The sequence below is a fragment of the Phyllostomus hastatus genome, unplaced genomic scaffold (genome assembly GCF_019186645.2).
Source record: "Phyllostomus hastatus isolate PE091 unplaced genomic scaffold, TTU_PhHast_1.1 phas_contig_40, whole genome shotgun sequence".
NCBI lineage: Eukaryota > Metazoa > Chordata > Mammalia > Chiroptera > Phyllostomidae > Phyllostomus > Phyllostomus hastatus.
Window position 1 is genome coordinate 19109139 of NW_025333872.1, and position 21116 is coordinate 19130254.

Consider the following 21116-nt stretch of genomic DNA (forward strand, 5'->3'; position numbering starts at 1 on the left):
AAGCCACATGGATGGGCCCTAATTTACTATGACTGGTTGTCTTTATAAGTAGAGGAGATTAGGACACTGAGAGGAACGGAGGGAAGACAACATGAAGACGCAGAGAGAAAATGGCCATTTACAAGCCAAGGAGAGAGGCTTCAGAAGAAACAGACTCAGTCTACACCTTGATCTTGGACTTCTAGCCGGCAGAGCGGTGAGAAAGTGAAAGCCACCCAGGCTGTGGTACTGTTAGGGTAGCCCAATCACATCAAAGTACCACAGAGTGGATGGCTGGCCTTACTGATGCTCCTCTACATTTTCGTCACTTACCAACATTCTCTCAGGCATAAATGTTTGGAGGTCTTTTGTCAATACTCTCAACTCCTTTTATCATCACTAAATATTTTTGTTCCCTTTCTTTCCTTTATCAACACTGCTATTATTCTAGTCTGCCTCAACTTAAATTTTTTTTTTAATATTTTATTTAGTCCTGGCTGGTGTGTCTCAGTGGATTGAGCACTGGCATGTGAACCAAAGGGCTGTGGGTTCAATTCCCAGTCAGGGCACATGCCTGGGTTGGGGGCCAGGTCTCCAATAGGGGGTGCATGAGAGACAACCACACATTGATGTTTCCCTCTCTTTCTCCCTCCCATTCCCTCTCTCTAAAAATAAAATCAAATCTTTTAATTTTTTAAAAGATTTGATTTTATTTTTACTTTCTTCTTCTCTCTCTGCTTTTCTTCCCCTCTCTCTAAAAATAAAATAAATAAAATCTTTGAAAAAGTAAAAAGACTTTATTTTATTTTTACAGAGAGGGGAAGGAAAGGAGAGAGAAAGAAAGAGAAACATTGATGTGAGAGAGAAACATCAATCAGTGGCTTCTTGCATGCACACAACTAGGGACCTGGCCCACAACCCAGGTATGTGCCCTGACTAGGAATCAAACTAGTGACTCTTAGGTTTGGAGGTCGATGCTTAACCCACTGAGCTACACTAGCCAAGGCTAGTCTGCCACAATTTTGATTCTAATTTAAAAGGCTGAACACAATTCTCTTTATACACAGATCTCAGTACCTGATTTATCTCTTATGATACTATCCCATATGTATTCTGAATGCAAATCATACTGAATGATTGACAATTCAAGCACTTTTTTGCCCATATTGTTACCTTTGTTGGGAGTGTCCTTGCTTCTCTTTCCTAAGACCTAATTAGTGATTTGTGGATCTAGATATATAACTACATGCCTTTTTGCTAACTTCTCATCTGACCTATATGTCTGACTTTGGTATATATATTTTTGACTTCCTTAGTTTCAACCTCCTAACCTGTCTGTCTGCTCTGTTCCTACATCAGCTATAGTTTCAAATATATAATCAACACTGTGTAAGCCCTACAATCAAAGAGGTGCTTCTCCATATAGTATACCATATATACAGGTAGCTGGTAGTGAAGATTAACGTTGGGTCATATTAGAATTTTGGGTTTAGTCCCCATCTATATTACCTTTGTGTCTTTGGGAGAGGCATAACTTTTTTCAGCCTCAACTCTAAAGTGAAGGTAATAATATTTCATTTCACTTGCATATTATGAAGAAGAGTAGATTAATATTTGAAAGGTTGGTAAGGCACTAAGGAAGCAGCATTTGGTGTTATTTGTTGTTGTTGGCCTCTTTACATTTGCCATGATGTGTTTTACTGCCGCTAGTCCTGTATTCCTAAGTGCCTGGTGACTTCTCCTTGGAAGACCAGATCTTGGGTCATCTATTATTTCTGACTCCTACAGCACCTAGTTGTTGTTTATTGAATTTTGAAAAAATTAAAAAAGCTAACCCCTAAAATCACAGTAGTTAGAAATACTTATCAGTAGGGTGATTATTCAATCTACTTTGCATGAGATGGTTCTGGTTTACTCTTGTTATTCTAGCATAATTAGTATAGCCCCTCCCTCCCTCTCAGAACTCTGTTTATTTGGACAATGATATACATTTGGTCACCCTCCCCGTGAGTGACCCTGCTTAAACAGAACCATGGCAATTTGTTTCATGAAAATATAAGGGACACAAGGCAAACTTTCTCTGAAGAAAGAAAACTCTGAAGACAAAAAGAGTTGAGTCCAAGAGTAAATGTTTTACTTGGGAAAATATTTCAGCTGATGGACATCATAAAGCCTGTGGGTAAATTTATTTTCCTTAAATAGTTGTATGTCAGATAAGATAAACCAGCTGTACTTCACTGCAACATTGCCAAGTTTAGTCTTTGAGTTTAATTTTTGGCAGATACACTTGGATGCCAGACAGCTTGAAAAGTTATTAATCATACCATTAAAATGTGTGTTGTCAAAAGTTAAAGATGTAGTCTATATTCTGATTTTAAAGAGTGTTTGTTTTTAATTACCCAAGTAACACATGTGTATAGTTTTGTTGTGTCTAGTTAAAATGATGTTGGATTAAAGAGAGTAAAAATGTCTCTCCCTCCATCACCTCTTATCCATCCAATCTCACTTTTTCCTATGTAATTTAAATTAAAAAAACACAAAATAAAGAGTGAGTACAAATAAATTATAAATATTAAAACATTCTATAAATGCAACAAATTATAATCTTAATAAATTAGTCCAATTTTTCAGAAAGACAATTTGGCAAAAACAAAATATCAAATACATATTTTTTGATTGAGCAATTTCAGTTCAAAGAAATAGGTAATCAGATAAAGATGTATACACAAGGATATTCATTGCAATGTATAGTTTGCAGTCATGAAAATCTAGACATGATTTAATGTGTTATTAGTAGAAAATTGGTTAAATATATTATGGTACAGGCATGCAATAGAGTAATATGGAGTCATTAAAGATGACAATATTAGTGCTACTTTTATTGATATGGAAAGAGGTCCACAATATGTCATTAAATGAGCAAAATTAGGCTCAGTTTTAAAGTATAATCACATTTATATATGTTTCTATATATGCAGGTTATATATATAAATACATATTAACACATACACATATATAATAAACTTTTGCTATTTATGTGTATCCAATAAAAATACATGAAGGGAAATTCAAAAAAAGTTAATAATAGTTATTTCTAAATGGTAGAGTCTTAGAATTTTTTTACTCTGTCATATTTTCTCTATCAATTTAATTTTTACAGTAAAGATATATTACTTTTATAATCAGAAAAAAGAAACACTTTGTTTTAAAAAATTAGGAGAACTCCAGTTTTCAAACTTCACTTATAAGTCATCTATTTAAGAGTTATTTGTTTCCTTGCCCCCAACTGGGGTGAGGAAATGCTGCAAACATTTTTGGTGCCAATAATTACATCTACATAACAAATACAGCTACATTCCAAAGCAAGATTTTTTTAATCAGTAAGAATTAGGCTTTATACTAATAGCAGTTTAGATGTAGAATATCTGATCCAGTGCCTAGAGGTTTAACCAGTAGCAAACTACTATTTTGTTTTGGAATGAATTAGTCTACACCAATTCAATAAAAAATAGCCTTAAATCTCTCTTTTGCCAAAGAAAATATTTGGCATGAAAAAAGGCCACTTATGTGTCTGGTGGATAATATATTATAGTTTAATGAGATAGAATTATAATATTGAGGTTTGCTTTTAATGAATGACTGGTTCAGGAAAATGAAAAGAGAATATATGGAAGGATAGAAGAAAATATGGATTTGCCAGGAACTTAAGGGAAGGACTGTTTCTCTTTTTGTTCTAAATCTCTTCTGAGGGGTAAATCTTAATTGCCAAAACCCTGATGTTCATTGCACGTGAACACAGGCAGGCATCTTAACTCCTCATTTGCAAAATTGAAGACATTATCTTCTTTCCATATATCTGCCATCTGTCCCTTGGTTTCTTAATGTACCTAAGAGCAAAACCCACAACATACCTAAGAGCAAAATCCCCAACACCCAGATTAAAATAACATCTGAATTGGTGTGGAGGGAATGGGTGAATGGGCCCATCATCTTTTCCTGGGAGGATGTACTCCTGCCAGGATTGTACAGCTTGAGTTTAGTCATGAGCAAACAGGGGCCATGTACACAATAACTGGCTAATACTCTCCAAAAGTAGCAAAGACATGAAGGACAAAAAGGTCTCAGGAACTGGCTTTTATAAAGGAGGCAGGAGACATGACAGCAAAATGTGATGTGGGATCCTGGACGATGAAAAAAGACATCAGTGGCACAATGTCTTTGGGGTCAGCTGATGAAGGTTGACAGGTAATTTTTGGTGCTATTTTGTATTTTGTTTACAAGCCTGCATTATTTCAAAATGAAAAGGCTAAAAATTTAAACATCAGTTAAAAAAAGAATGTCAATTTGCAGACTGGTTCTCTGCACTAACAGTATGATAAGGCCACAGGGATGAAGAGTGGATGTGCATCCCAGGCTGGCACACTGGGCACATGCAGGGCACCCGGGGGCATGACCCTGGGTAGCAGGGCTAGGGGCAGATGGAAGAGGACTTAAATGTCACCAAGGAGAGCACAGTTTTAACAGCTACAGAATTGAGCCTTCATGAAAAGCAGTGTATTCCCTTTTATTCTCCTCTCCCTCCAGATTAATGAGAGGCATTTGGCTTCCTTTAAACTGTAAAAATAGTCATTTTATTCAGTTATTTTCAGTTGTGTAAGATGACTGTCAAGCTGTCCAAACTTGTGCATTGCTATAGAAGTTAAAAGTTATGTAGTTTTACTTTACACTTGAGAATAGTAAAAAAACAAAAACAAAACAAAAAATCTGAGTCATTCTGATCTGCATTCTCCTCCCTGCCTCCCATATCCTGTTCTCCCATGTCCCATTTGTCACTAGGCCCTGTCAACTCCATCCTCACATGATTTCTCACACTAGGATTGGCATCAGAAAGCCTGGGTTCTCATCCTCACTTTGTGTTTGCTAGTCCTGTGACTGGACGTTTTCTTCTGTGCCCTAGTTCCTCTGTGTGTGTATGTGTATTTTGGGAGGAGAGTGGGTAAGTTTCACTGAAATCACGCACATGAGAACCCCTTATAAACTGTAAGGTGCTATACAAATGCTGGGTTTTATTCAGGGCTTTAATAGCTATTATCTTGATGAGCAGTTCCCCAATTTTATGATTTTATGAACTAACAAAATTGATTAACTGACAGAACTTTCCATTTGACGAAATAAAGAGCTACATCTTCCTCACTATACCATTTCATGAAAGGTAGGACATTTTAACAGAAAAGTGCTGGAAGAACATACTCTTAGCATGAAAAACAATCCCTCCCAGCCTTGTGCTGACTTACATTTCTAAATCACCTCGTCTTTGGTTTTCTCATTTGGCTGCAGACTGGCCCAAACCATCAGTGGTTCCAGGACCAGCATCTGGGAATCAATGTACTGGACTAAAATATCCAAAGTGATAACTTCCTGAGCTCCTTATATCCCATCTTGTCTTCTTTCCCAGTCCACCCATGCTTGGCATCCAACAAACTTTTGTGAAATGAATCAACAAATGAATGGATAGATATATATTTCTTTTTGAGTCTTGAAGAAATGAGCCTAATTCCTTTGCATTTAATTAAAGGGAGGAACTATTGGAGGCCACAGATAAGCAGGATACTCTTAAATTTTGGAATAGAGAAGAGATCTGAGAATCTATTCCCCACTTCTCTGCTCCCATATTCTCTGATGTGCTGTTCAGTTACCTTACCTAAACCAGAGATATGTCCTTAAAGTAGCAGAACCTTGCTGGGGAGATGGTCTTCAGGTCTGCACAGGTTTAGTTTATTCTGCAGGCAGTGAAGGTGGTGGTACATACAGTATGTAGGTCTCTTTTGTCTGCAAAGCACCAGTTGACAAATCCACAGAATGTTGGCGTCTTTTCTCTACTAAAGCCCAGGAGGGAGTGAGGTAGAGTAGGTATCTTGACATGTGCACACACACTTTTTATCAGTTAACCCTGTATATCTATATATGAAGTTCTTTACTGAAGGGTGAGGGTAATTTCAAAAGGTCTTTATAGTATATGAGGGAGGAGTGTTAAATTTTTAGCCAGCTTGGACTTTCTCTTGCATCAGGAACTGAGTCCTGCTGATGCTTCTTCCACTTCGGACTTGGCTTTTTGGCTCTTACATTTGCAACTGCACCTTGTGCTCCTTCCATCCTCACAAGCACCTCCAGCTTCATGTATCTCAGCCTAGCAACTTCAACTCCTCTGGGGAAAATGAAGCCTTTCTGCATAAAATGAGATTTGGATTAGAATAACACCCTGGGCTTCAGATCTGGGTATGCGAGCTGGGTAAGTATGAATGTAGTTGCTGTGCAATACTGGGTGTGTGTGTGTGTGTGTGTGTGTGTGTGTGTGTGTGTGTGTGTCAGGTCTGGGGACTGGGAAGTGAATGGGCTCCAGTCCCTTGAGTGTTGTTTAATGTGTGTCTTCCAGTTGGAGTTAAGTCTTCCTTCAGTAAGAGTAGTAAGGCTGTTGGTTTCTTGATTTGTTGACGATAAATGAGTACATTTCTTAAGGACAGACATTAATTTTTCTGTATTGCTATTTTCCCTGCTAGCATTGCTGTGGTTCTACCTTCAGAAACAATAGTCCTAATCATCATGCTGAGATGCAAAGTCAGACTTCTTTCCAATTTTGACCCAAGGGAAGCAGCAGCAACACAGAGGACCTTTAATGCTCTCTGTCTCTCCTTGTGCAAGACACTACTCTTTACAAAAGTATCCTGATTGGGAAGGGTTTCCCTCTCATGGGGGTAGGGAAGGTTTATCTTTTCCACCCTACTATTAATGTTGGTGTAAGATAAGTTGATTTTGGAGAAATAGGTAGTTGATTTCAAACACAGGATGTTTTAGGTCCTTTTTTGCTTAAAGGTCTTTTTTTTTTTTTGGCAAGAACAGAAGTAATATCTGACTGCCCTAATTGCAGTGTAGCAATTGTTTAAGTACCTGGTGTGGACAAGAACACTTTTCTTCTTTGTTTTATTATCCTTCCTACCTCTCCTTTAAAAGACTGTTGCCCAAGCTAAAACTCCAGGTGGCCCAGAGCTCAGATCATTGTCAGTCTTGGTGGTCTTAAGAATGAAATAGACCTAGAAGCTTTATACTTGATGCCTTGAAATGATTAGTCTTAAGAATAAAGTGGAAAAGTTTGCCAGCCAGACTCTGATTTCCTGCACATGTGCACTAACAAGACTTTACATAAAAGAACTTTTATGAATTATTGATTATATGAGTGTTGAAGTTAAGAATGAGTTAAGACTGAATCCTAAAGCAACTCTGGTTCTACTTTCCTTTGCCTCTCCACAGCACTCATCAAGACAGATACTTCAGAAGACTTTCCCCAGGCTCTGGCCGGGAGGTCAAAAGCTCAGACAGAACTTTCAGTCTCTACCCTTGGTTGGTGGGGAGAGGGTGGGGAGTCAGAAAATTCTTGCTTCCAAATTTGAATTAATTTCACTTCCAAATTTAAACTACCAGCTATGACACATTGCCTCATCTGGGCATTTTATAATATAAAATTATTTAGGAAAAAACCTAAATATAAATATCTGCCAAATAATTTAGTTATTATTTAGTTTAGTTTTTTGAGTAGAGTTACTTACATTTGAATATATATAAATATATATTCATTCTAGGTTATTTAACTCTTGAGTTTTTAAGTACATATTTGAATCATTAGCAAACATTTTTGGTGTTTCATTTTTTTCCCAGAACTTTTGCATATGCTTCATTGAATTCGAGGTAGGTGTAGAATTTTGAATAGTATGTTAAAAATTATATGCCCAATGGAGATATGAATATTGTTGCTTGGTTATCCACATATAGCTAAAGGATAAATATATAAAGTGTTTTATCTCTAGCTCTCAAAGATACACCTACTAAAACACATTTTTTCCCTTAATATTTTGTAACTCCACTAGGGTTAATGGATGTTCTAAACAACCTTGAGTCATTTGGAAGAGTGTTTTTAAAAAACAACATTGCGTCCCACAGACTAAACACTTCAGAGCCGTAGTACTTGTATTCTTAAGCCAATGAATTCTGGAAATAACCCAGTCATAAAAAGTTCATGCTAATTCAAATAAAATAATTATTGAAGGAGAAAGTAAGAACTGATTAATTTTTTAAATTTCTAAAATCTAAATTGATTTTAAATTTTTAAGTTTGTCAAAAACATTTTAAGTTACTGTGGGTAGCACTTATACTGAGAAACACTGTAAGTCAAAATATTTACTGTAAATTTATTGTTAGATTAGACTTTCTCAAACTTGAGTAATGTAAATAAGCCCTTACGAGAAAGAAAATAATTGAGAATATCCAGAGCTGATGTATTTCATTTTGATGTCATTGTTATGATAGTTTTTATATGTGTATACTAAAGATAACCACATAAAACCTAAATACGTTTATATGTTAAATGCAAAATTGTAAAATCAATACAATTCCAATTAACAGTATTAATTTAATTTTCTGGATGATGTTTTGCTAAAACTAAAGAGCATATGATGTTGAGGTAATTATAGAAAGATTTAGTCACTTTATTACTTGATATTTTTTATTTGACCACAGTAACTCATTATCTGTATCATTGTCTTTACCATGGTTGCTTATTTATTTTCCTATTTAAAAAGTGAATTTGTTTCTAACCACTACAGTGGATCAGAGGGTCAATCAATTTAATTGTTCCCTGCAAAATACAAACAAATATTTTATATTGATTGTACACTACTGCAAGTCCGTATTTACAAAGGCAGAATGGGAGGGATCCTTCTACTCGTAGTACTCACTGAGTACTGGCTGGACGGGCTCAGCAGGTTCTTTGGAATCACTGTTATAAACCTGGTGAAAACCCAAGCATTCTACCACAAATATCTATTCAACTACTATGAAATCGGCTTGTTCAATGAACTGAAGTATTATTTACCTTATTTGGCTTTAAGGAATCATTTTCATGTTTAAGTGCACCTTTTCAATAGTACTTTATTTTTCTATGCTGGTTTGTTTTCACAATAGCAAACCAAACCTTAACTTATCAAATGTCTTAAGAAACTAAATGCTTATTCATGAGAATAGAATGTCTTGCAATGGCAAATTATGACTGCAAGATAAAAGCTAGTTTTGTCTTTATAACTTAAAAAATATCCAATTAAGAACATCGGTGAGGCAAGGTGATAACTGACATTTTGCCTTTAGGACCTGCTGGGAATCTAAGGGCAGCTTACCAATACAGACATGCCACCCCGTGTGTTTTCAGATGATTATACGACACCAGTGGGATTGGTGTCACATGCAATGGCAATCACCGAAGTTATACAGCACTATTTGGAAATAGCAGAGTCTCACATATGACCCAGGATATGCTTTGTATTAAACTTTTAAAGCTTACCAGAAAAATGAAAGGGAAAATGGAAATTATAGTTGAATAAAGAGCATATTAAAGAGCCTAGAGATTCAATTGATTTGAGAAATCCTTGGTTAGAACATACAAATGAAATTGCTTTGAAAACTATAACGTGCTCCACAAATGCCAATACCATTATTATTAGGAAACAAGGATAATTGGAAAAGTCTGGAATTAATATAAAAGAGATTGGATTAACTCTACATAGCAGACAAAAAATTCCCACAGTGGAGATCATTAAACAGCATTTCCAGGAAAACATCTGCTCCTATCAATCCACTGGAAAGAGCACAAAACAACCTAATTCCTTCATAAATGTACTCTGGGGAAGACTGAGCTTGGTTCGAAGAGTTGCCTGTGTGGCCTGAGCATGTGTGTGTGTTGAGTGAAGGGGAGGTAGTGTCGGGTGTGGAGGAAGAGGTTGTAGCAGTTGATTTGGGGGCTCGTGGCCTTATCCCTCAAGGGGCAGAGAGGTCTGGAGAGAGAGCAGTAGGTGAGAAGCCTATTTAGAGTTAAGTCCCACGTACATGCTACATTGCTTCTGGGGCACTGACCCTAAAATATTTAACCTCATAGGAAAAAAACATGTTCCTTGTAGATGGATGAAGTGTTTTACCACATGGGCCCATGGCTGACAGATCATTTTGTTGTTCAAGAAGAATATGCAGATAAGTTGATTTCACATGTGTTAGGAAGTTCCCTTTTTCCCCTCTGCTTAGGATAACCCTGAACATGGATCCTGAAATGTTTATATTTATCAGAGTAAGGTAGATTTACTTTTATTTTTTAATTTCCATTTTCTAAAATGTTAAAATGATTTTCTAAGAATCCTAAATTTTGGACATGATTATCAGTCAGGTTGGAACTAAATCTTGGCCCCATAACAGGATCATATTTACACCTACTTCAGCTTCTAAAAGTCAGCCAACTGAAAGAAACTATTTTGATCAGGAATTTCAGTGGGAAAGTCAAAACCTAAAGTGAAAACACATCTTCTGTGAAGGATTACATCATGAAGTGTATGAGAACCCATCTGGAGTGGGGTGTAAATACAAGAGGAGTTCAATCCAGTTCAGCAGACAGCTATGGAACATCAGTCCTGTGCCAGGAGGTTGAGGCAGGAGTGAGGAAACGAGTGCGGTAGTAGCTTGGTCTCCAGGAGCGCATGGTTTAATAACCATGTATTCAGAGTAGTATTCAGAGCTCAAGTATTCAGAGTAGTTCCGGCCCATAAGACAATGGATGTTGCCAAGATCTGGTTGAATTCATCCAAAATAACCAATCCACTTTAGGAGTTCTCATTTATCATGTTATATAAATGGCATATTTAAAAATGTCATTAATTGAAGAGAAAAAATTAAAATTGTATTAGAGGGCAGTTCCTTAGTTGCTTAGATTTTTTTCTCATGATCTCTTTCTTCAAATAAATTCCTTTCAGCATCAGTAAGGTGATTCTAAGTATGCACGTCTAGCACAATGGATTCCAGTCAGTTTAAATGGGGAAAAAAACAGTAAAGGACATTCCACTAAATTGTTAGGCACCAAATTGGGTTGTGTACTTACCTAAAATAGATATTTCTTATAGTTTTTGGATGTTCTGAGCTGGCATGTGTAGTTAGTACTATAACAAAATTAATTTGGTCAAAAATTATTTTATCAGAGTAATGAAATGCCTAAAATTATGGTGCATAGGGCAATTATCCATTAATGATAAGTGGTGCTCATAAATACGAGTAAACTTATTTCCACATGGCTAATTCAAGGTCAATTGTTTTCTGTGCTTCTTATCATGTATACATATATATGATATATATACGAAGAACAGTTTTACTCGATAGTATGTTCATTGTGAGATTCACTTCACACACCCCTCCTACTCACACAAGTGGATAAACTTGAAGCAAAGGTATCGGATTAAGCTTCATAGAGTTCCTGTCTCATGTCTCTTCCTGGGCCCACCCAGATTCAGGATTCTGTGCTCAGCTCCACACCATGCTACCCCAAGTGAGAGGGCCAGACTAGTGCATCTACCACACCATGTCCTCCCAGATGTGTGCAGGGTGCTGAGGAGCTCCAGGCAGGACAAGCTGCACGGGGGTTCAGGCGACCTCCCTACCAGGTCATTAGAGCAAAGGGAGAACTGCACTGGCAGGTGGGGGTGAGAATTTAGGCTTGGTTGGTAGCTGTAGGTAAAAAGAACCTGTGGATCTTGTCACCTAGCAGTTCAGAGATAAGGGAGACAGACCAAGAAGAGGACCTGTGTTGTCAGGGTGAGCTCCTGGTCCCAGGACCATGGGTGGAAGAGGCAGGGGACCTCATGTGTATGTTTGTCTGCAGGAAACCTCTACAGTGAGCTGTCAGGAGTCCATGCTCTGAAAAAATCTGAGTCCCTATCATACACCAGATCTGCCTTGGGTCTTATAGGGAGAGAAAGGAGAGGACAGAGGGCTTTGGGGGGATGAGAAGTGGAGATGGGTTGTGGGGTCGAAGGGGGAGGGAATGAGGGTGAAAATGATTCCAAACACTCCCCAGTGAGGTACTATGGGGAGGAAGAATAATTGGACTTTCCTGTTTTTTGGGCTGTCATACTGTGTTTATTCTTTTCCTTTTAAAATTCCCCCCATGCATTATGTACTGCTTAAAGAAGAATAAAAGGATCCCTCATGTACTCGCAATTGAGCACAAGCACTGGAACATCACCAGAACCTTCAAGGCTTCACGCGTCCCCAACAGTGCATCCTTTTCCCTTCCTCAGAGTCAACTGTCTTGAATTTCTTTTGATAATTTTCTACCTGTAGTATGTATCCCTGAACCATATATTATTTCTCTTTTTAAAAAGCTTTTATATGAATGCTGAATGTGTCCACCAAGATCCAAGAAAAGACAGATGGCACACTCAATATAGATTAATTCAAACATGGATTTTTTCTTTTTGCAGAAATTATCTGTAAAGGTGTGGAAGTCAGGAACCATAAAGATTAGTAGTTAAATCAACTGGGATTTCATTGAAGTCTATACTGTGTTGAGACTTGAAAGGTAGAAGGAAGGGGGCTTTTAACAGACTCAGAGTGAGGGACTCCTCTAGGGTTGTCACCATTAGAGGAGCAATGACAGTTGTGGAGAGGCAGCTAGGGGAATAAATACATTCGTCTCACTTCCTTCCTTCCTTCCCATTTCCTCCTACTGGGGATCCTAAGGTAACTTTAGGAGTCCTGGAAGCAGATGGCACAGGAAGACATATTGGGGCCTGTTCAGAAAGTGTCCAGCCTGGAATATGAAAAACAGAGACATTTATTGAAGAAGATACAAGATACAAGAAACATTGTACATAGGACAATGATTTCTCAGTCCCCTTCAAAGTAGGCACCTTGGGACCTCACACAGTTCTCCCAATTGCCATCAGCATATACCCTGTCATATTTTCCTGAATCTAATTGAGTCTGAAATCTCTTCCCTTTCAAAGGTGATTTTCGTTTTGGAAAAGCCAGAAGTCACAGGGCACCAAATCTGGGCTGTAGAGGGGCTGAGTCACCTGGGTGATTTGATGTTTCACCAAACAACTCTGCACAAGATGTGTTGCATGAGTCAGTGCATTGTTGTGATGAAGCTGCCAATCACCAGTTGCCCATGGCTGTGGCCTTCTGAATCATCTGAATAGTTTCTACAGTGGAATGTTCAAGCTTAATGCAAAATTGGATGGAGATGTGTTGCTCTACTTAGTCATTTTGAATGTGATGGTCACACAGTACACATGCTCACTCAACGGCATCTACTGCCCCCACTGACTAGTACAGTGAAGTCATCATTGTTCACTCATGCTCATTCCAGTCCACTCTCCTTGGCTGCCAGGTTACAATGTTGTGGAAAAATAACTCACACGTGGGAGAGATGGCGGAGCACGATCCTTTATTACACGCAGGCTCAGAGGAGAAACTCCAAATTCTGAGCCCTGAACTTTATTCTCCCAGGGTTTAAATAGCCTCGGGCTTCCTACCTACATAGCTAAGCGAGGTTGCAGAAGCTAAATGCGGAAGTTAGGTCTAGCTACCTTACATGGGAAACAAAGGAACAAAGCACGGGAGGAATTTGCAGAGGCTACAGAGCGCAGAAGCTTACCATGGGGCTACAGAGCACAGAAGCTTATCATGGGGGTTTTCTTTCTCTGCCACAACACTAATGTCGAGCAAAATACTCTTGTTATATTAACAATGGTTGGACTTTTTCTGAACAGACCTCATATGGTTCATAAAAGTCAGAAACAGAGAGCAGGGGAGAGGATGGGCATGTAGGGTGAAGAGTAGAATGGAAGATATCCAGCGCATACATGTACTTTTCTGTGGTTTGCTTTTTCAGTTAACATGTTTTGAGATTCATCAATATTATGTTAACCTTAATTGTAGTTCATTCATTCTCAGTTTTTTTTCATATTCCTCTGTTAATTGATTGCAATTCATTTACCCAGTTTCTTGATGATGAGTAGTTTCCAATGTTTTACTATTTTGATGTTGTTATAATCATTCTTGTTAATGGTTTTTGATCCTTATGCACAAGAATTTCTTTAGAGAATATTCTTAGAGTAGAGAATATACTTAGAGTAATTCTATACTTAGAATTCTATACTTAGAATTACTGCACTGAGACAAAGGGTCAAATTTACCAGATGATGCCAACTTGCTGTCAAAAGTAGCTGCATCAATTAATACTTCTACATGAGTACATGAATTCCTGTCAGTGTGATATTCTTAGACTTTAAAATTTTTGTCCATCTAGTGGGTGCAGAATATTATATTATTGTGGTTTTTAAAAAGATTTCATTTATTCATTTTTCAGAGAGAAGGGAAGGAAGGGAGAAAGAGAGGGAGAAACATCAATGTGTGGTTGCCTCTCATGCACCTTCTACTGGGGACCCAGCCTACAACCCAGGCATATGCCCTGACTGGGACTTGAACCAGCGACCCTTTGGTTCACAGGCTGGCACTCAATCCACTGAGCTACACCAGCCAGGGCTACACCAGGGCTAGCCAATTGTCCCAGGACCAGTTATTTCCAGGGTTATTCCCAGGGTTTTATTTTCATTTTCTCAATTACTAATATGGTTGAACATACTTCATATATTTTTTGGTCATTATGTTTCCTCTGTTGTGAAATATCTATTCAGGCTTCTCCCCTTTTCTATTGTGTTTTTATCTTTTTGAATTGAATATATTCTGATATTACTTCTGTGTTAATTATAGCTGACAACTTTCTTTTCCTAATTTGTGGCTCAGTAAAAAATGTATGTGCCTGGCTGGTGTGGCTCAGTGGATTGAGTGCTGACCTGAAAAACAAAGGGTCACCAGTTCAATTCCCAGTCAGGGCACATGCCTGGGTTGTGGGCCAAGTTCTTCTCAGTAGGGGGTGCTTGAGAGGAAACCACACATTGATGTTTCTCTCCCTCTCTTTGTCCCTTCCTTCCCCTCTCTAAAAATCAATAAATAAAATCTTATAAAAATGTATGTTTATGTGATTTTTAAGAAAAATTGATGTAATTTACACAAAACTTATTTTAATCATATTAAGTGCACAGTTCAGTGGCCTTAAGTATATTCACATTGTTGTGCAACTACCGCCACTATCACCTCCAGAACTGCTTGTACTTTTTCTTAATGTTTTGTTTTCAGAAATTCTTTGCTATATCAAGACCATCTGTATATTTGTTCTAAATTCTTAAAGTTCTGCCATTTATACATAAATCATTAAATCATCTGAAATTGTTTTTTGTGTATAGCAGGAGGTATGAAACACATTTCACCCCCCATATAGATAGCCAATTGTCCCAGGACCATTTAGAAATGTCCATTTTTTTCTCCATTGATTTGTACAGTGGATCTGTCATATACCATGTTTCTTGACAAGTGTGGGTCCATTTCTGTGTTCTCTTCTGTTTCATTGCTCATTTGTTTGTTCTTGTGCCAACATCACATTGTCTTCAATACTATGGAATTATGATAAGACTTTCATCTACTTGAAATACTATTATCCTAAATATACATACTACTAAATTGCTAATTTTCTTCTGGTCTCTCCTTCATGGTCATATTCTTAGTCAGCCTTTCCTGGCTACTCTTCTAAAATATCAATATCTGTTCCAAAAATTTTATATGCCCCTTCTCTGCTTAATCTTTTTTCTTCTTAGAAATCATTATTTAACAGCCCTGTTTGGGTAGCTCAGTTGGTTAGGGTGTTATCCTGATATATCGAGGTTGTAGGTTCGATCCCCAGTCAGGGCGCATATAAGAATCGACCAATGAGTGCATAAATAAGTTGACAGCAAATCAATGTTTTCTCTCTCTCCCTAAAAAATATCCATAAATAAGAAAAGCACTACTTAACATAGTAATGTATATACTTCTCTTGTTTATTGTCTCTCTTTCCTACTAGAACATTAGGTTTATGGGGTCAGGGATTTGGGGCTATTTCATCATTCTTGTATCCCCAGCGCAGAAAACATTGCTTGGCACTTAGAAAGTGCTCAATCAGTATGCCTGGAATAAATCACATAATGTTGATATATGGACGGGTCACCCTTCCTCCCTATCCTTCCCTTTAAGAATATAATTTTTCTCTAGTTCTCTTGCTCTTTGATGTTGGATTGATAAAAGGAATCTTAAGCAAAGGAAGAAAGAATGATGTGTTCCTTAAGGTTTCTTCCCTAGCCATGTCCCAGAGATGGGCAGTGGGATAGAAAGGGTGGAGGGGCCAGTGGTCGGTTAGCTGTACATTAGCTTTTATGAGTACGCTATTGTGCTGGAAATGCCCCCGTCCTGCTTTCCATGGCAAGCAGAGCTAGCAGGATCTAGAGTTTCTAGTGTCCTCACTGGGTAAAAAAACATACCATGTCTTTGGTTTTTTGGGTGACACACCCTGCCCAGGGGGAGAATGGACACTCACTGTGATTTACCAAGCATGGCAACTAAAATCCGACCTGTAAGTGTGACACACTACAGGACAGGACTCCTGAAACTGTGGAGTCATCTCAAGGTGCCTGCTCTGTGGGACAGACTGTCTGCAGCTGTGTAATGCCCAGGACAGGCCTGAATTGAGCAGTGATGATTCATGGAAATTCTGTCAGAGAAGGTACTCTGTGCTTTATTACAGGATAAACCAAGGAGCCAAGTCATTCTGGAAGGAATGTGTATGAAATTTTCAGAAGAGGACTTGAAGTTTTATAGGTTGGAGTCACATTTGATTAAAACCATCTGTTGAATTGTCAAGCTGAACCCATCACTTCTCTCATACATCTCTCACATTTTACATCAGGTTAGAATAATACATATTTGTTGGGGGCCCATGGAATGCCAGACACTGGGGTTACAAAGATAAATAATACAGTGGTTCCTGTTTTTGAGATGCTTCTTATGGCTTAGTGGAAGTAACAGTTTATATGCATTTTTTGACCCCAATTGTGAGGTCAGGGTTTGTAACTTACATACATTTTGGTTGCCAGCGCTGAGCTTTGTGTGGACCCACTTTTGTTGATGAAATACACTAAAGAGCTTGCAGTGATTTACCAAACATGGCTACTGAAACATATAACATTGTGCATAATTGGTACTATAATTTGTAGATTCATACCACAATTGCCTGTAGGTACAGAAAACCCCCTTCACAGGTAGTGAACCAAACTGGCACTTAGAAAACATTAAGGATGCTGGAATAGCTTATGCACAGAGACTACTTTGTTCTCTGAGGTTTAAAATAGATTTTTAAAATGATGAAAGGCAACTATTATGAGACATGTTTGGTAAGATATTGGTAATGTTAAACATGAGCATATTTTTCCAGTCATCTTCGAGTTGGTCATAAACTGACATTACCTCAACTTTTAATTTGGAAGATACTTTGTATGGCAGGCACTTTAGGGATCAAAAAGACAAACAAAAGGATTGGTGGAAAAAAGCTTAAAAGCTAGTAGCTTAAAAGCTTAAAAGCTAGTAGTGCTAGTATTCTTAACTTGCTGCATATGTGTTCACAAACCCTTTGAAGTAGTGCACAAACTTGGTGTGCAGGAGCACTTTTCTGAGAGGTGTGTATGTCAGATCATCCAGTGGTTCATGGTCCCAAAAGGTTAAGAACCAATGTAGTAAAGAAATATCACTAGAGAAAAACTTTACTGTACAGAAATTACAAAGAACATGGGTTGTAAATGAGGAGCAACCTAGGCGGCATAGCAAAATTTCAATAGGATGAAGGCAGTGTGTGACTACTGACGGATAGATAGGTGGGAGTCTCACTGTAGGGAGGGGTAAATCTCTTGAAGTGGAGAGACCACTGTCAAGAGAGACAGAAGGCAGGGAAGTGCAAGGCCTTCTTTGAGGAAGAGCTGGTTATTAAGCTGGAGGGCATGTGTAGGCAATAGTCACCAAACCTTGGTACCATGTGGTGGGACGCCTTCAGATGTTTGCTGAATGATTAAAATAGAAATTTAAAAATATCATCAAATGCTCATATATTCGACTCCACTGCCAGTTTCTTAGTTGCCACTAATGTAAGCATTTTTGTTTGTGGTAGACTATTTTTAACTGTCCAAAGAAATATTTAATAGACATTAACTATTGTAGAGAAAGGGGCATTGGCATTTGCAATAAAGGTGGGACAGTTTAAAGACCAGATTGAGGATAAAGCCAAGAAAAATTAAATAAAAATCAGTATAGATCAGAGGGGCTGTCTTACACCTAAAATTCTGATTGTAATGAATAACATCTGCTAAGACTGTAAAATAAGGGGAAGACAAGGATTAGTGCATGTTTGGACAGGAGGAGTGGCAGAGGCAGCCTCCCTATAGTCAGAAGCATCACAGATAAATGTAAATAATGGGAACTTTCATTAGTTCTCATCAACCATGAGGCTTTGCTGCTTGAAGCAAAGTGTTAACAGTGTCACTGGGTGAAGCTATCAGTGGATAGCAGCATCATAGCTGGATTTTCTTTTTGATATTAATGTCCACAATGAATATATAGTACCTTTATTTACTAGAAAAAATAATTTAAAAATTAATGTTGTCAAGTAATATTTTTACAAAATTGGGATCATATGACATATGTGGTTTTATGTATTCTGTTCTGTTAACTTAAAGTATCCTGAGCATTTCTGCAGGTTGATATTCTTCAAAACATAATATTTTTTGAGTGGTTGTGTAATGTTCCATGGCATGAATATACCATACTTTATTTATTATTTTTTCTGGGTTTTCACTCTTACAATGGTGCAATGAAGTTCTTTGAACACATATTTTGATGTCCATTTCTGGACAGATTTATGTAGGTGAAATTATCTGGTCAAAGTGTATAAATTCTTTTAGGGATTGTAACACACATTACTATACTGTGTTCTGGAATTATAACACCACAATCAAGTCCTATGTGAGCCTATTGTACTGTACTTTTCCCAATACTGAGTATTCACTGTAATTTTTTGGGTCAATTTTGTAGGGAGTAATTTCTTTGCTGTCAATGATAAACATTTTTTTTTCACATTTTATCATTAGTTATTTGTCTGAGCTATCTGTTGTTCTTTTCTCATCTTCCAATTTGTATCTTAGGATTTTTTCAAATTAATTGAAATAGTTCACATCTTAAAAGTATTAGCTTTTTGATATATATTTATGGTGAACATCTCCTACAGTTTGATGACTGAAAAAGATTTTATAATTTTAAAGTCAAATCTTTAGATTTTTCCCTTGTAACTTGTTATATTTAGTTTCCTTCCTATCAAGAGATCAGATACTCTCATAAATATTCCTATGGTCTGTGCTCTAGGTTTTTTCAGGCAGTTCTCATGCTTTCAGGTATCTTTTTTGGGCCAGAGGATATCAGTTATTTGTCTGATACAGGGAGGAATTATGGAGAGGTACAGCTATCATATTAGTGGAATAGGTACAGTGTAATGGTTAGTGTTGTGGTGCTTGGAGATAGTCTCTGAATTGGAAGCTGGCGGTGTCACTTATTGAGATCTTTGAAGTCACTTAACTTCTTCATTCTACAGTTTTCTCATCTGTAAAATGGGTTAATAGAATCTACCTCATATGGTAATGCAAATAAAATAAGTTGGCATGTAAATCACTTAAAACAACACATCCTGGTACAAAGTCAGTGCCACTCACAGTTTGGCCAATGCTGGGTAGGTGCTCTGAAGCTTGATACTGTTTCAATATACTTTACATTTCTAAAAACTTGAACATTTCAACGCGATCTTCATTTCCAGTGACTTCCTTCACTAGAGCCTTGCTCGGCCACTTTTGTAAGTGAGACACGCCTCCTAGAGGCTACAAGAGTGCTTTATTTCCAGCTCTAGAAAACCCTACTGACAATAGAGCTGGTGTAGCTTTGACCCGCCTCTTCCGAGAGTCTGCAGTCCGAGATCCGCTTTCTTCCCAGCGCTTTCCATATCTTATTCTACCCCTATTTTTTTTCCCCTCTGAGCCTGATTTTTACTAATTTCTGTAGATCCCAGAACGACTTCTCTGTGTGTGCGCGTTCATTCACTCTTTCTAGTTAATTCCACATATTTTCCTGGGCGCTCACTTTGTGGGAAGGGTTGGGGCGGGGTGGGGCGTGTCGCAGTAGTGACCTGAACTTGATGGGGTGGCCTTTCAACAGAAAAACTATCTGTCTTGTTGGGGTTGCCATCCAACAGAAAAAAACAAAATAAGCATTGTACGTAGATGGGCACACTAACGATGATCTTTTAGCTACTGTTTTCTCATCTGTGAAATGGGGTAATGCCACTTACCCAACAGGATCGCTGAAATATTAAACTAGACAAATCAGAGCTTCTGTGGGGTAGGGAGACACTTTGTAAAGTATGTGACCGTCCAACCACTATGCTGTACACCCGAAATAATACAATATTGAATGTAAACTGTAATTGAAAAATAAAATTTAAAGTACTTAAAAAAGTACAACTACGAGTTCCTAAGAGTGAGCCAGGTGCAATAAAGGAGCTTAGTAAATGCCTATTCTTCCTCCATTCTCCCCCAGATCGAAAGTGATGAGTGCCAGCCCTGTGGGTTAAAGCGCTGCCACATTGTCAACTTCTGGAATCGTTTCTGGTCTTCCAAACACAATTATTGGTACTAGACTCTTCGGCTGTGGAGATTTTTGCTATCAGCATTCCAGCACCCCACTGTCCACCTTTAAAAGCTACTACCTACCTTCTACTCTGCAGGTTCTCAGGTGCGCGCCCTTAACCCGCTCTCGGCCCGCGCTGCGTGGGCGGGACGTTCGGGGGCGGGACTTCTGTCAGTCATTTCCGCTTCCAGTTTAAGGGAAATCTCCCGCCACCCGGGAAAGCCAGCAGTGGGCGTTTGTCTCTGTACGCTTTTGGTGCGGTTGCCGGTAAGAGACATTCCGGTGGGTTTAGGAGGGACAGCAATGCTGGTGTTGAGGCTCGCAAGTCGAGAAAGAAGGGAAAGCACTTAGCGGGCAGTGGGAGCAGAAGGATCGATTTGCCTCCGGTATTGGTTATTGGGTTGGTTGTTGGGCCAGAGACTCTGGTGCTTGTGAGTTGGTTCAGTAGAGACAGCTTCACTGGAGGGGCATCTGGGAAGGATCGGGGATGGGAATTTTTATAAGGAACTTGTGGATGCCCCCTAGAAGGAATTCCTAAAGACTGGATTCAAGACAGTTTTGTTTCCACGGGTCATTAAGGTAGGAAGTAACTGGATCCGGTCCAGTAAGTTTCTTATTATATAGAACCT

At 38.3% G+C, this 21116-nt stretch overlaps 1 protein-coding gene across 4 annotated transcripts in view; it reads left to right on the forward strand.

Moving 5' to 3' along the window:
* Positions 1-21116, forward strand: part of PRIM2 (DNA primase subunit 2) — a 377158-nt gene that overhangs the window by 65137 nt on the left and 290905 nt on the right. Inside the window, exon 1 of one of the 4 annotated variants that reach the window (XM_045843199.1) lies at positions 4205-4224. The exons of 2 other annotated variants lie outside the window; for them this stretch is intronic. The gene's annotated coding sequence lies outside the window, so the exon portion shown is untranslated. Of the gene's footprint in view, positions 1-4204; positions 4225-20683; positions 20755-21116 lie in introns of those variants that run through there. One more of the 4 variants, XM_045843196.1, reaches the window with a different exon arrangement.